The 14,148-nt window shown below is 39.5% G+C and overlaps 1 protein-coding gene across 3 annotated transcripts in view; it reads left to right on the forward strand.

The window, feature by feature from the left end:
* Positions 1-3,240: 3,240 nt before the first annotated feature.
* The window catches only part of LOC132152061 (protein TANC1-like), a 97,974-nt gene continuing 87,066 nt past the window's right edge, over positions 3,241-14,148 (forward strand). For all 3 annotated transcript variants that reach the window (XM_059560713.1, XM_059560715.1, XM_059560714.1), the window contains exon 1: positions 3,241-3,366. The gene's annotated coding sequence lies outside the window, so the exon portion shown is untranslated. The remainder of the gene's footprint in view (positions 3,367-14,148) is intronic.

Below are 14,148 nucleotides of genomic sequence, written 5' to 3' on the forward strand. Positions count from 1 at the left end.
GTGGTCTAGTCTTCCTAGCAGACGATGTGGGTCTGAGGACCGTCGTTTTTAGGAGACTTCAGATACGAGAGTCCTGATGCTGCGGCTCAGGACCTCGGAGGGCAGGCCCCTCTGGGGAAGAGCGGTGTACACCGCATTACACGGTGCCCGTCTCTCCTCAGTGCCCTCAGGAGATCGATCTGCCAACCCTGCTGGTGTTCCAGGGCGCAGTGGTCTCCAGCGAGCGCTTCTCTCAGTTACCGCCCGGAATCGTAGCGGTGCTAAGAGGCTCGCGACCTCCTGGGAGGTTTCAAGAGCAGCTAGTTCGGCCGTCTGCTGCCGGTGCGCCGCTTCAGGGCACCGAGCTTATTGCTCTGATGCAACCAGAGATCAGTCTTGAGAGGCTGATTCCCTTAGTAGACTGTATCGCAGCGTGAAAACTACTGCCAAATGTGTCTCAGTGGGTCCTGCACACTGTAGTAAGAGGCCACAGAATCCAGTTCTGGTGGGCCCCAAGCAGGCTCTGGTAATGGAACAGAAGTAGACTCTCTCTGAGGACAGAGACCATCGAGGTGGTCCCTCCTTGGGTTGCAGAGTCCGGGTCCTACAGCCGGTACTTCACTGTTCCGAGGAAGGATGAGGTGTTGTGTCCTTTTCTAGATCTGTGCTTTTTGAACCTCTCAGTCAGGGGACTGAAGTTTAGCACGCCTGCACAGGCCAAGTCCGAGGACTGGTGTATCAGAGGAAGCCTTGGTTCTTGTCCCAGGGCCCGGTGCTGGGAGCTCCTTGTCGCCACGTGATGCTAGCGACGGACACGTCCCTCACCGGCTGGTGTGCGGTCATGATTGGCCAGCCTGCCCGTGGTCTGTGGAGTGGTCGCCATCTGACATGGCACATCAACTGCCTGGAGATGCTGGCCTGCTTCGTGCACTTCGTTATTTTCTCCCAGACCTAAGAGGTCACCATGTGTTGGTGCGCACTGACAACACAGCGGTGGTCTCTTACATCAACCACCAAGGAGGTCTGCAGTCACGCCGTTTATATAACTAGCGTACCAGATCTTTGTGTGGGCCCAGGACGAATTCCTCTCGCTCAGAGCAGTTCACATTCCTGGGCATCTTAATATGGGAGCAGACATCCTGTTGAGGCAGGGGCCGAGGCCCGGGGAATGGCGGCTTCACACTGAGGTGATGAAGCAGAGTTGGAGATGTTGGCCAGACTCGGGTGGATCTGTTTGCGACTCGAGAGACATCGCACTGTCCCCTCTGGCTTCCTCTGACTCATCCAGCTCCACTGGGGCTGGACGTCATAGTAAAGACATGGCCGAGGCTTCATCTGTACATTTTTCTGTACAAGCTTTTCACTTCTTGGTGCGGAGACCGCCAGCTCGACCCAGTTAACTGCCTGGATGGTACAGTGCTGGAGTTCCTGCAGGCTCTCCGCAGGGTTGACCCACTCCACCCTGAAGGTCTACGTGGCGGCCATGGTGGCCTACCGCGCCCCTCTCGGTGGCCAGTCAGTGGGCAGAAACCCTCTGTTTACATGTTTCCTCCATGGTGCGCTGAGGCTGAGGTCTCCGGCCAGAAGAAGCTTATGCTAAGCGGTGATCAGGATGTTATCCTAAGCCTCGAGTCCTCTGATCTCCCCTCTCCTGGGGGTCAAGACTCACTCCTTCTAAAGTTTGGCCATTGGACGGGTTGTCCCCGAATTCTGTCAGGCTCCTTCTCTTGCTTTAGCTGTGCTCTTCCACACTAGGCAGAGATTTGAAAGTCTGGCAGCGTGGGCATTCTCGTTCCCCATTCGTTCTCGACGCAGCTCGAGTTCCTGAAGAGGAACATCTAAGGTTACACATGTAACCCTGGTTCCTCGAAGGAACGAGACGCTGCGTCGCAGTGCCACACTTCCGGCATCTCTGGCCGGCGCTTGCTTCATCCTTTGAGGCTGATTACCGGCTTCACCGCTCATGCTTTTATGCTTCCTGGTCTCTGACGTGACCCGCCTATGACGTCTCGCCCTTCCATTGGACTGATTATACACGTTATTCAGAGACGCCACGCTGTACGCGTTCCCCATTCGTTCTCGACGCAGTGTCTCGTTCCTTCGAGGAACCAGGGTTACATACGTAACCTTAGACGTTCCAGTGTATCAGATATGAACAAAAGGGTCATTCTTGTTATTAATAACTTAAAAAAAGAAAAGAAGAAAGAATATGCATGTGACTTTCTGAAATGTGCTCTGGTCAAGCTCATACACTTTTTACAAATTATAAATTGCTTATTGAACCTAACAGGATGAAAATATAGAGCTAAGTTAGTCACTACTCTGAGGAGATGTAACTTAAATTAACATTAAATTAAATTAAATTAAATTTAAATTTAAATTTAATTTAAGTTAGTCATTACTCTATGAGGAGATGTAACTTAAATTAACATTAAATTAATGTTTTTTTTTTAATCTAACAGGATGAATTGCTTTAAAGTGAGACAAACCAAATACTACCACAAAACACCAAATTCAACAGATCCATTGCTTTTTATTTTATTTTTTACTTTAATAACTATTTAGATTTACAACTAAATAAAATAAAATAAAACAGAAATGAACAAAGTTAAAATACATTCAGATGTTTACAAATATTAACACAGTTTACGGTATTCTTATTTTCAAAAAACGTATATTGTTTTAGGTACTGTTGAGCTTTTGCTTTTAAAATTAAAAATATATTTTAATTTATGTATACCAAAATTAGCTAAAAGAAGTAGCAGATTAATTCAATAATATTCCCTATGATAAGGAATGTCGTAAATGAAAATCATTGCAGTTTTTCCCACCAAAAAATGATGTCACTCCCTGGAAGATTATGTAATTGTTAACTAAAGGAAGAAAATAAAACAGGAATAGGAAATTGAGATTTAATGGGAAATATATATATACATTTCTTGTGTGTGTGTATATATATATATATATACACACACATATATATATATATATACACACACACACACACAAGAAATGTATATATATTTCCCATAAATTCTCAATTTCCTATTCCTGTTCTATTTTCTTCCTTTAGTTAACAAGAACAATTTAACAATTATTTAAAAAATATATATCATGTTCATTAATTGAACATGGAGCGAGCATTTTTCTCTAATATATATATTTAAAATAATAATATGCTCAAAGTCTAAGGAAAGAGCGTTTGTAACTGTCCATGTGAACATGTGATCTCTCACTCGGAGCGGCGGGAGTGAGTCTTTTCTGATCGCGTGAGGGCGGAGTTGGTGGAGCGGGCGCTCCCTCTCTCTCTCACTGCAGTTATAAACTTTTACTGAACGAGAAACGCGCGTGTCAGGCAGAGACTGAGCGGAATCTCTCTTAAAACAGGTAAGTTTTCTAAAAACTTTAAGTCTGACTCATGTTTGTACACGAGACACATAACGGACAACCTTTGCCAGTGTTGGTCTCGTGAAGTTGCTGCACAGAGGCGCGTTCGTGTTAACGGATGTATCAACGGTATTTATGTCACAGTTGTTTTGTTGGACAACTCATGTTTACCTTGTCGGGCTCAACAGCAGTGATTGAGTGGTCTGTCATATTGTGATATTTCAGTTGTCACGTGCAACACTAATCCTAAAATGTACACAAAACAGTTCAGTAATTTGCAGTCCTGTTTCATATTTTTGAATCATTTGCTGATTTTTATTGTATTGGTCAAACAAGCCTGCATGTAAACAGTTGCTTTCTTGCCACTTGCTTGTGGTAAAAATACTGTACTAGACTTGAATGGAAAGAGGTAAGTTAGGTATCACATGTGGATATTTTGTGTTGCAAATACTACTAGTCAGGAACTTTGGACCTTTAAATCAACACTTGAAGCCTGGGAGTTTCTTTTCTTCTTTACACACATGCTCATTTTAGGAAAAATGTGATGTATCCGAGACTTTCCAGCCAGGGTCATGAGCCAACTGACACAGAACAGGTGCACAAACACACACACACACACACACACACACACACACACACACACACACACACACACACACACACACACACACACACACACACACGCGATGCACACATGCTATACTAGATTTGACAAAGTAATGGAATGTGTTTGTTCTTGCATTTGTAAAGGTCCGCTAAGCCAAGACTGTGGCCGTTCCTCCATGCCTGCTTGTCTTGAATTTCTTGTCTCTTTCCCAAACAGTACCCTGAAGCCTTTAGATTCAGTTAGTTAATGTTTTCAGTTCAGTAGACGTCTGTTATTGCTGCCCTTGGCCAGAAAGTAATCAGATCACTTGCGGTAAGCAGAGTAGGATTTCATTTCTAAAGCTTGCTGCCATTGTTCTGATGACTGAATCTGTTATTGCATGCCCTATCGAATTATATTGAATTTTGCAAAAGCAAGAGCATGGACCACATGCCTTGTTGGTTTGCGTGAAAGAAGATATTGTCCTTTTCCCGCTGCTTAATCCTTACGGTTCCTTCAGTGTCTTGAACTTTCACTGAGAGAATTCCAAACACCGTTACCATTCTTGTGATAATTTGTGCAATCTTCAGTTAGAACAGCATAATTGTTGAATGGAGAATATGACTGAACTTCAGGTTATGAAGCCCTGGCTTGCTTCATAATAGAGTGAAATAATAGGGCTCCTGAAAGTAAAAACTCTTATTTGTTTTCTCCATAGGGGAATTGATTTTTAAGAATAACTTTTGTGTAAAGACAAACCTGTTGTGAACCCAAAGTTTCTTAATCAATGGTTTATCTTTTGTTGAAGCCATCTGTTTCCATTATTTCCAATTATAAAAATAATAACAACAGTGAAATTTGGGTTGAAAAATTACATTATTCATGATGCTGTACAGGAAATTCCACCAATATTTGTGTATACACTGTAAAAAAAATACAATAAATAACCATGTTTTTATATATATATATATATCCTGCAGTCTACACTGAAAACACAGAGCGCCCTCTCGCGGCTGTAGACGGTAATGTTTTTTCTTGGTTCTTGGTTCTAAATAAATGCGACTTATAGTCCAGTGCGACTTATATATGTTTTTTTCCTCGTCATGACGTATTTTTGGACTGATGCGACTTATACTCAGGTGCGACTTATAGTCCGAAAAATACGGTATTACTAAACTGCACTTCTACAACATTGTTAATTTCAACATTTAGACTGTTTTCATACAGAGAATACTTGCAGCTGAGGAGAGAGTGCTACAGAAGTAGTTCTGACTGGAATAAGAAAAATCGTAAAATCCAGTGCTGATTTAATCAGTGTAATTATTCCCTCTGTGAGTTCCAGAAGTGATCTAGTGATATAGTGTTGTGCTATAGTATTTGTTTGGACGTTGTGAACCCTAGCTTTCCATCTCCCTGTCAACACCTTTAGAGCATTTTCTATGTTTGCTCATTAATGAAAGTATACAGGCTTGCTCAGTCCTGCTGTTCCTCTAGTGACTCTAGTGTTTTTTTATAGCAGACTAATGGTTTAATTGACTGTCCTTAACTCAGCGGGAGAGAATGAGCTAATGTTTGACCTGAAAAGAGCTGGAGTGAAAGGGTGGGCTGGTTAATGTCCACTGGGTCTATAGGTTAGTGAATTGAAGTGTGGCTTCAGATTCAGAGACGATTTTGAACATCCTTCTCTTTTTCATCAACAAACAGTATGTCGATGGCAAGATTTAACTTTGGTTTGTGGCTGTATTGAAGTGGGATATGAAATAGGAAAAAATGCCTCAAATGTTTAATTTACTTCAGATGTCGAAATGACCAGAGAATCAGTTGTAGAGCATCAGATCTACTGTATAAGTTTGGGGTGGTCATTGGTCTCAGCATTTCATCAGGGTGATGCCCCATGATGTCATGTTTGGCAGTGTGGAAAAACAGATGTTGTGGTGGTTCAGGGGATAGTTTTTCTCATCATGTGTGTTTCATACACACATCTCCTACAATCACTTCTTGGCCACTCTTCTCAGGTCACATTTTTACCTCTCTCCTCTCTTTGCATAAAGAAAACGTATAAAACTAGTTATTAAGAGCCACAAATGATTTACATTGTTATTTTTTTTAGGACCGATAAGTTTTCTTGCAATTAGTAATACCTCTTGTATTGTCTTTGCATTTATTTATTAATAAAATTATTTATTTTGAAAAATGACTAATTTCTTAATACAACAAACGCTACAATAATATATAAAAATAAAAAATAAAATAAATAAAAACAAGAAAATGGCCAATATTTGACATGCACTTTTAAAGGAAAAGAATTCATAAAGGGTTAAATATTTGCCATAAGCTAATGTTATTTCTTTAAATTGGTGCACACTGATTTAGTGCTGGGCGGTATACCGGTTCATACCGAAAACTGGTGTATATTTTCGTTACGATTTAAATTTTTTATATACCGCCATACCGATGCATTTAATTACTCAATGTTCAGAACGAACGTTATGCTGCGCCGCGGCCGCGATTCACTGTTTCAGACGGACCCTTTACAATGTTGCACTTCTAAGCAGCGACTGCGAGGCGTGGTGAGGGTAAACACAGTAGTGCTCTGGTGTTATGTTATAATGCCTGTTTCACACATACTCCGTCTGCAGTGCGGTGTTGCGGTCCGTCAATGCATTCCAGGAGCAGTGCGTCTGCAGCAGTGCAGCGATCGTTTACGTACCGAGTCTTTTTTTGCTGTGCTGCAGGCACTGAATAAAAGTGAAAGCGCATTGTTTGCGGGAAAAATGAACATGGATTGACACAGAAAGGCAGTCATTTCACAATAAATGTATACTAATTAAAGCTGTTTCACACGCAACACATGGGTTTTTGGCTAGGTTTAAAACAATATATAAATTCACTTAATGGAGGCAGAAAAACTAAGTTTATTAAGACCTGTGGGATTGCTTGTGATAAAGATTTAAATGTAAAAGGCACGAGACTGTTTCTGTCTGTGGTGTTTTAATTTTGAATATTTTAACAAGAAAAGTAGGCTAATTATTGTGTTTAAATCTTTTGCCGCTTGATTATTAAATTTATTATTAAAGGGAAGGGAAGGGAAGGGAAGATGGATGCTGCAGAACTAGTAGAACATGACACAGAAGAACTTGTGCCAAAAAGAGAAGCCTGGTTGTTTAGAGGGTTTTGGTTTCCAAAAATCCAATGTCGACTAAACAACCATTTTATGCAAGTGCTGTCGGGCTAAAAGCACGTCTTGGAATATCAACCAGCAGAAAATTCATTGTACACTGTTTATGCATGAAAAACGTCATAAACCGGGAAACCGGCATAATTTAGAAAAAAAACGTGATATCAATTTTTGTTCAAACCGCCAAGCACTACACTTATTATATATATATATCTTAAAATAGACAAAAATATCTGCTGATATATATCTTATAATTTCTCTATCATAAGACTTCATAATGTTTCTTTTTGTTTTTTTTTTGTAAATATTATTTATTTTTATTTTTTTTCGGAAATTCTTAAACTTTTGGGGTAAGTTATGACCTGGACACATCTCGTTGAGATTAACCCTCTCACTGCTTATCATGGAAATGAATGAATCTGACAAGTGTGTGCAAAAAATCTAGTTCTTGCGCAGGGGCATAGCCATCTTTTCAGAAGTGAGGGGGACAGAAATCACACACACACATATATATATATATATATATATATACATATACACATATATATATATATATATATATGTATATATGTCTGTGTGTGTGTAATTTTATTACAATATGACCTTTCTATAATCTATATAACCTAATAGTCAACAGTTTTTTAACAGTAAGATTTTTAATGTTTTGAAAGAAATCTCTTTATTTGATCCAAAGTACAGCAAAAGCAGTAATATTGTGAAATATTTATACTATTTAAAATAACTGTTTTCTATCTTAGTATATTTTAAATGTAATGTAATGTATTCCTGTGATCAAAGGTGAATTTTCAGCATCATTCCTCCAGTCTTCAGTGTCACATTAATCAGAAATCATTCTCAATATGCTGATTTGCTGATTATCAATATTTAAAACAGATGAGTACATTTTCTTCAGCATTCTTTGATGAATAGAAGGATCCACAGATCAGCATTTATGTGAAATAAAAAGCTTTCACAACATTATACACCATATTATTCAAAAGCTTAGTCAGTATATACAGTCGTGGCCAAAAGTTTTGAGAATTACATAAATATTAGTTTTCAAAAAGTTTGCTGCTAAACTGCTTTTAGATCTTTGTTTCAGCTGTTTCTGTGATGTACTGAAATATAATTACAAGCACTTCATACGTTTCAAAGGCTTTTATTGACAATTACATGACATTTATGCATAGAGTCAGTATTTGCAGTGTTGGCCCTTCTTTTTCAGGACCTCTGCAATTCGACTGGGCATGCTCTAAATCAACTTCTGGGCCAAATCCTGACTGATAGTAACCCATTCTTTCATAATCACTTCTTGGAGTTTGTCAGAATTAGTGGGTTTTTGTTTGTCCACCCACCTCTTGAGGATTGACCACAAGTTCTCAATGGGATTAAGATCTGGGGAGTTTCCAGGCCATGGACCCAAAATTTCAACATTCTGGTCCCCGAGCCACTTAGTTATCACTTTTGCCTTATGGCACGGTGCTCCATCGTGCTGGAAAATGCATTGTTCTTCACCAAACTGTTGTTGGATTGTTGGAAGAAGTTGCTGTTGGAGGGTGTTTTGGTACCATTCTTTATTCATGGCTGTGTTTTTGGGCAGAATTGTGAGTGAGCCCACTCCCTTGGATGAGAAGCAACCCCACACATGAGTGTCGGGATGCTTTACTGTTGGCATGACACAGGACTGATGGTAGCGCTCACCTTTTCTTCTCCGGACAAGCCTTTTTCCAGATGCCCCAAACAATCGGCAAATTAAATGCCCCAGTCCTCAGCAGTCCATTCACTATACTTTCTGCAGAAGATCAATCTGTCCCTGATGTTTTTTTTTAAGAGAAGTGGCTTCTTTGCTGCCCTTCTTGACACCAGGCCATCTTCCAAAAGTCTTCGCCTCACTGTGCGTGCAGATGCGCTCGCACCTGCCTGCTGCCATTCCTGAGCAAGCTCTGCACTGGTGTCACTCCGATCCCGCAGCTGAATCCTCTTTAGGAGACGATCCTGGCGCTTCCTGGACTTTCTTGGACGCCCTGAAGCCTTCTTTACAAGAATTGAATCTCTTTCCTTGAAGTTCTTGTTGATCCTATAAATTGTTGATTTAGGTGCAATCTTAGTAGCCACAATATCCTTGCCTGTGAAGCCATTTTTATGCAACGCAATGATGGCTGCACGCATTTCTTTGCAGGTCACCATGGTTAACAATGGAAGAACAATGATTTCAAGCATCACCCTCCTTTTAACATGTCAAGTCTGCCATTCTAACCCAATCAGCCTGACATAATGATCTCCAGCCTTGTGCTCGTCAACATTCTCACCTGAGTTAACAAGACGATTACTTAAATGATCTCAGCAGGTCCTTTAATGACAGCAATGAAATGCCGTGGAAATGTTTTTTTGGGATTAAGTTAATTTTCATGGCAAAGAAGGACTATGCAATTCATCTGATCACTCTTCATAACATTCTGGAGTGTATTCAAATTGCTATTATAAAAACTTAAGCAGCAACTTTTCCAATTTCCGATATTTATGTAATTCTCAAAACTTTTGGCCACGACTGTATATATATTTAAATTTATAAAAATTTATACTTTTATTTAGCAAGGATTCTTTAAATTGATCAAAAGTGATGATAAAGACATCATTTTACAAGATATTTCTATTTCAGATAAATGCTGCTCTTCTGAACTGTCTATTCATCAAAGAAACCTGAAAAAATTCTACTCAGCTGTTTTCAACATTATCATAATAAGAGTTTTTTTTTTTTTGCAGCAAATCAGCATATCAGAATTATTTCTGAAGGATCGTGTGACTGGAGTAATGATGCAAAACAAAATTCATCTTTGAAATCTCAATAAATTACATTTTGAAATATATCAAATAGAAAACAGCTATTTTAAATAGGCTAGTAAATATATTTCAAAATTTCACTGATTTGCAGTACTTGGATCAAATAAATGCAGGCTTGGAGAACAGAAGAGAATTAAAAAACATTAACAAGCTTACTGTTCAAAAACTTTTGACTGGTAGTGGATACTAAAGGCAACTAATTTTTCTCTAATTTCTAGCTTTTTTCTTTTTTTCTCTTTTAATTGGCTTAGAAATCTGTAATTGCTGGACAATAACAAATAAAAATGATTTGTTTATATACTACAAACAAACTTTTTATCACATACAAACTTTTTATCACATAATAAGGCAGAATAGTTTCTATACTGTAATAAATGCTATGTCAATTAGCACTGCATTGTTCTTACACTTTATTTATCACCTGCTGGAGATTTCTTTTTGAGTTGAAAAAAACAAAACCGAAAACAACTGTTTTCATACAGCGATAGCTGGATGCTGTTGCCCATATTAAGAATTTCCTGGTATGTCTTTCTGCGGGAGAGCAGTATGAATGAAACACACACTGCAGGAGTGTTTAGTGCTCCGTGATGTCCATTTCGCCTTCTCGGTCCGAAAAAAACATCAGGTCATGTGCAGACTATCCTGTCTTTTTTAGTTTAAATCTTTATTTATTCAAACCTCTATATTAACACACTTGCCCGAAAAAGTGCGGGGGACGAATTTCCGTGATACTAAAAGTGGGGGGGACACGTCCCCCATTTCCCCCGCGAAATCTACGCCCCTGTTCTTGCGTAACTGCTCATCGCACCAGTAAGCTTCTGTCTAAAAACCAGCTCTTGTTAGGCATGAAAAGCTTGGCAGCTTTTGATGTGAGGGCTGCTCATTTGTATAAGACCCCCTTGTGTCATATGTCTTATTCAAATAGTAAAGTGGGGAGGTGATTTAGGCCAGATTGTCCATAAAAGGAAACAAGGCCATTTTCCCTTAGGTTCAGCCATAAAACCTATTTAGAAAAAGATGTCCTAATTTCCCGCTCACTGAACGAGCACTGCCAATTCTGAAACCCCTAAGACGAGTTCATTTGCACTACGAATGTATTTCTGAATGTGCCATTTGAATGAAAACTTCCCATTCAGCTGTTTTATTTTTTCATTAATATCATAGCACTTAAACTCTACATCATTGTGAGACTAAATTTACTGCAGTTTTTTTTGTTCCGAATGCATGGTTTTCTCTGTTTTCTATACTTTTTTTAGTCATGTTTTGCTTTCATCCCTCAGCATCCACCCCAGTCACCACCTTATTTCTTGCATTCTCTATTTTTCCCTCCATTCTCTGATAAATCTCAGCTTTCATCCAATTAAACTCACATTTAGGCTGCAGTCATGGCCCACAGAAACCTGCTATTACTAGAAAGTACAACTTAAAACGTTATTCACGGTGGAGGGCCAGTGGTGGTCAAACCAGAGCTTTCCAGTTGCTTGGTTCCAGCTCTGGCAAACACACCATGGTGAAGCTCTAATGCACTTTTCTGGAGTCTGTAATTTGATTTTCAGTCATGCGCAGGGATGATTTGGTCTGGGTTTTTTTAGCTTCTCAAACAGAGATCAGTCACTTTAAAAGTAGAACGTCGTCCATTATTGCTATCAGTTGTGAGGGTGAATTGGTAGCCAATATGCAATATCTATGAAAAAAAGTTATTTTAGTACAAAATTAGTGGGTTTTTGTAATCATTTTAGTAGTGGGAAAAAATTGTCTTCAGGAGATCTGAATGTTTCTTAGTGAAGTTTACTCTTATTTTATAGAGCTCTGCCTGCATGTGCTTTGTCCCTGTAAGGCACAAGGCCAGTTACACAGTATCAAGCACTATCCAGATGGAGTTAGTAATGTGACATCACCTCTGTGACATCAGTGTCTGTGCAAATCTGTACAGTATGTGACCTGACATGCCAGGCATTGTGAACTCAATTTTGCATGTGCGTGTGTGACCATGCTTCATGTTCCTGGGGTGTGCTTTTCATGATGTCATTTAGGCTTGTGTTTCGAATCCCACGTCTCTGAATGACAGGGTGTGGATCCTTTCAAATCAGTATTGAAATCCAAAATAAGTATTGAATCCAAAATTAGTATTAGTAAAATTAAAAACATTAGTATTGAATCCAATGAACCAATTCTGTAGAGTGCAGCTTTTTAGGCTTGGTGATAATAAATTTTAACATTTAAACAGAATTATAGTACATATTATAGAATTAAAGTCACAAATTATAGTAAGTGCACAACTGTGATGCATCATTTATAGGGCATAATTTGCTGCTTTAATTAATAATTTCATAATTTAGCCTTATGATTTTATTTTCTCTCATTTATTGTTCTCTTAATTTGATTGCTTCTGTTTGGTTGTGGCAAGGGAAAGAATCCGCAAAATTGGATGTGCTGTATAAAAGAGCTGATGGTGCTTTTTTAAGTCCAAACCAACAGTCAGACCTAGGGGTGTAACGGTACGTGTATTCGTACCGGACCGTTTCGGTACAGGGCTTTCGGTACGGTGCACGTGTGTACCAAATGACCGAATGCAATATTTTGTATGAGGAACATAGGTACATTTTCGTGTTTCCAAACGAACATATTAAGTGGTGGAAGTCTCCGCGTTCAGCGCGAATCCCGCCCTGCAGCTGATTCTAAGGCCGGTGACACAGTGGCTGCATGGCGTGAGCATGGCGTTTCTGCTGCGTGTCAGTTGCGTGATGGCTGCTTCATGTTTTCTATGTCTTTACACACCAGAATCGTGCCTGACGCGGCGCTGGCGCACTGCTGCTACTATAGGTAACATAGAGGGAGACCGCCGACAGACCAGGATCTTGTCTTCACGACAACAATATCTATACTTCATGTTGAGCATAAATATAAAGCCTACTGATAAAGGACACCATCAACAGTATTGATGACAAAATAGACTATGTTTGACAGGTCTATCTTTGCTCTTAATTCCGATCGGTCCAACGCAATACCTAAATCTGAGCAGGTCTAAAAACTGAAACTGTTGATGCTGCATTTTACACTTTGGAAAAGTTATATATATATTTTTTAAATATGATCAGGCTAGGGCTGGGACAACGCGTCGAGGTCATCGATAACGTAGACGCAAAAAATATGTAGACGCAAAATATGCGCATCGATTCGTCGACCTGTTTTATTTCTCTAAAAAACGTTTGCAAAACGTTTACCTTATGTGCGCTGAATATACGCGATGGCCGGATCAACATTCTGTCCAACGTTATATATCCAATCCAGGGGTTTTTCTGCATTGATCTTTTTTTTTGGTGGCTGTCAAAGCGTTATTTGATCGGTGAGTGACAGTGACAGGGCACGTACGAGAGAGAGCCCCGGCTGCACGCGCCCACTCACAGTCTTCAAACAACACGCGCTTCTTGCTCTCTCTCTCCCTTGTGCATATTAATCAAAATCATTAAACACGATAGAAAAAGGGCGAAACACCAAAGTTTCATGCGCGCTCGCGCACTCACAGTCTTCAAACTACACGAGCGCTGTCTTGCTCTCTCTCTCTCTCTCTCTCTCTCTCTCCCTCCCCCTCCCTCCCTCGTGCATATTAACCAAAATCATTAGACACGATAGAAAAAGGGCGGAACGCCAAAGTTTCACGTGGAGCATTCAGAGATTTTTTTTTCTCCATGACAGGCTGCTGGCTCCCACTGTTAATTTTTTTTTTTTTTTGAAAAAAAGCACTCTGTATTAGCTTAAAGCCCTCAAGTTTACATTTACATACTGTATTCTTTCAATACCCATCTATTTTGGGTGACCTTTTTTATTGAATGCTAGACATCAAGTTGTTGTTATTTTCATCTGAAAGAACTTCTTTTTTCAGTAAGCTAGGCCCTATGTGTTCAGTAAGCTTGTTTCAGTAAGCTATGTGTTTTCAAGGTTTCAAGGTTTTATTGAATGCTATGTCTATACAAGTGCAAAGTAATGCATTCTTAGTCAGTCTTTTATTTTGTAATTTTAAGAGCAGTAAACATATATTGCAATTTTAAGGAATTTTATGTTTTTTTCATTCAGATATGTAAATCAACATGTATAAATTGTTAGTAGTCAATTAATGGGGAGATAATCGAAATCAAATCGGTCTGAAAAAATTAATTGTTAGATTAATCGATGCATC

The sequence above is a fragment of the Carassius carassius genome, chromosome 10 (genome assembly GCF_963082965.1).
Source record: "Carassius carassius chromosome 10, fCarCar2.1, whole genome shotgun sequence".
NCBI classification, from domain to species: domain Eukaryota; kingdom Metazoa; phylum Chordata; class Actinopteri; order Cypriniformes; family Cyprinidae; genus Carassius; species Carassius carassius.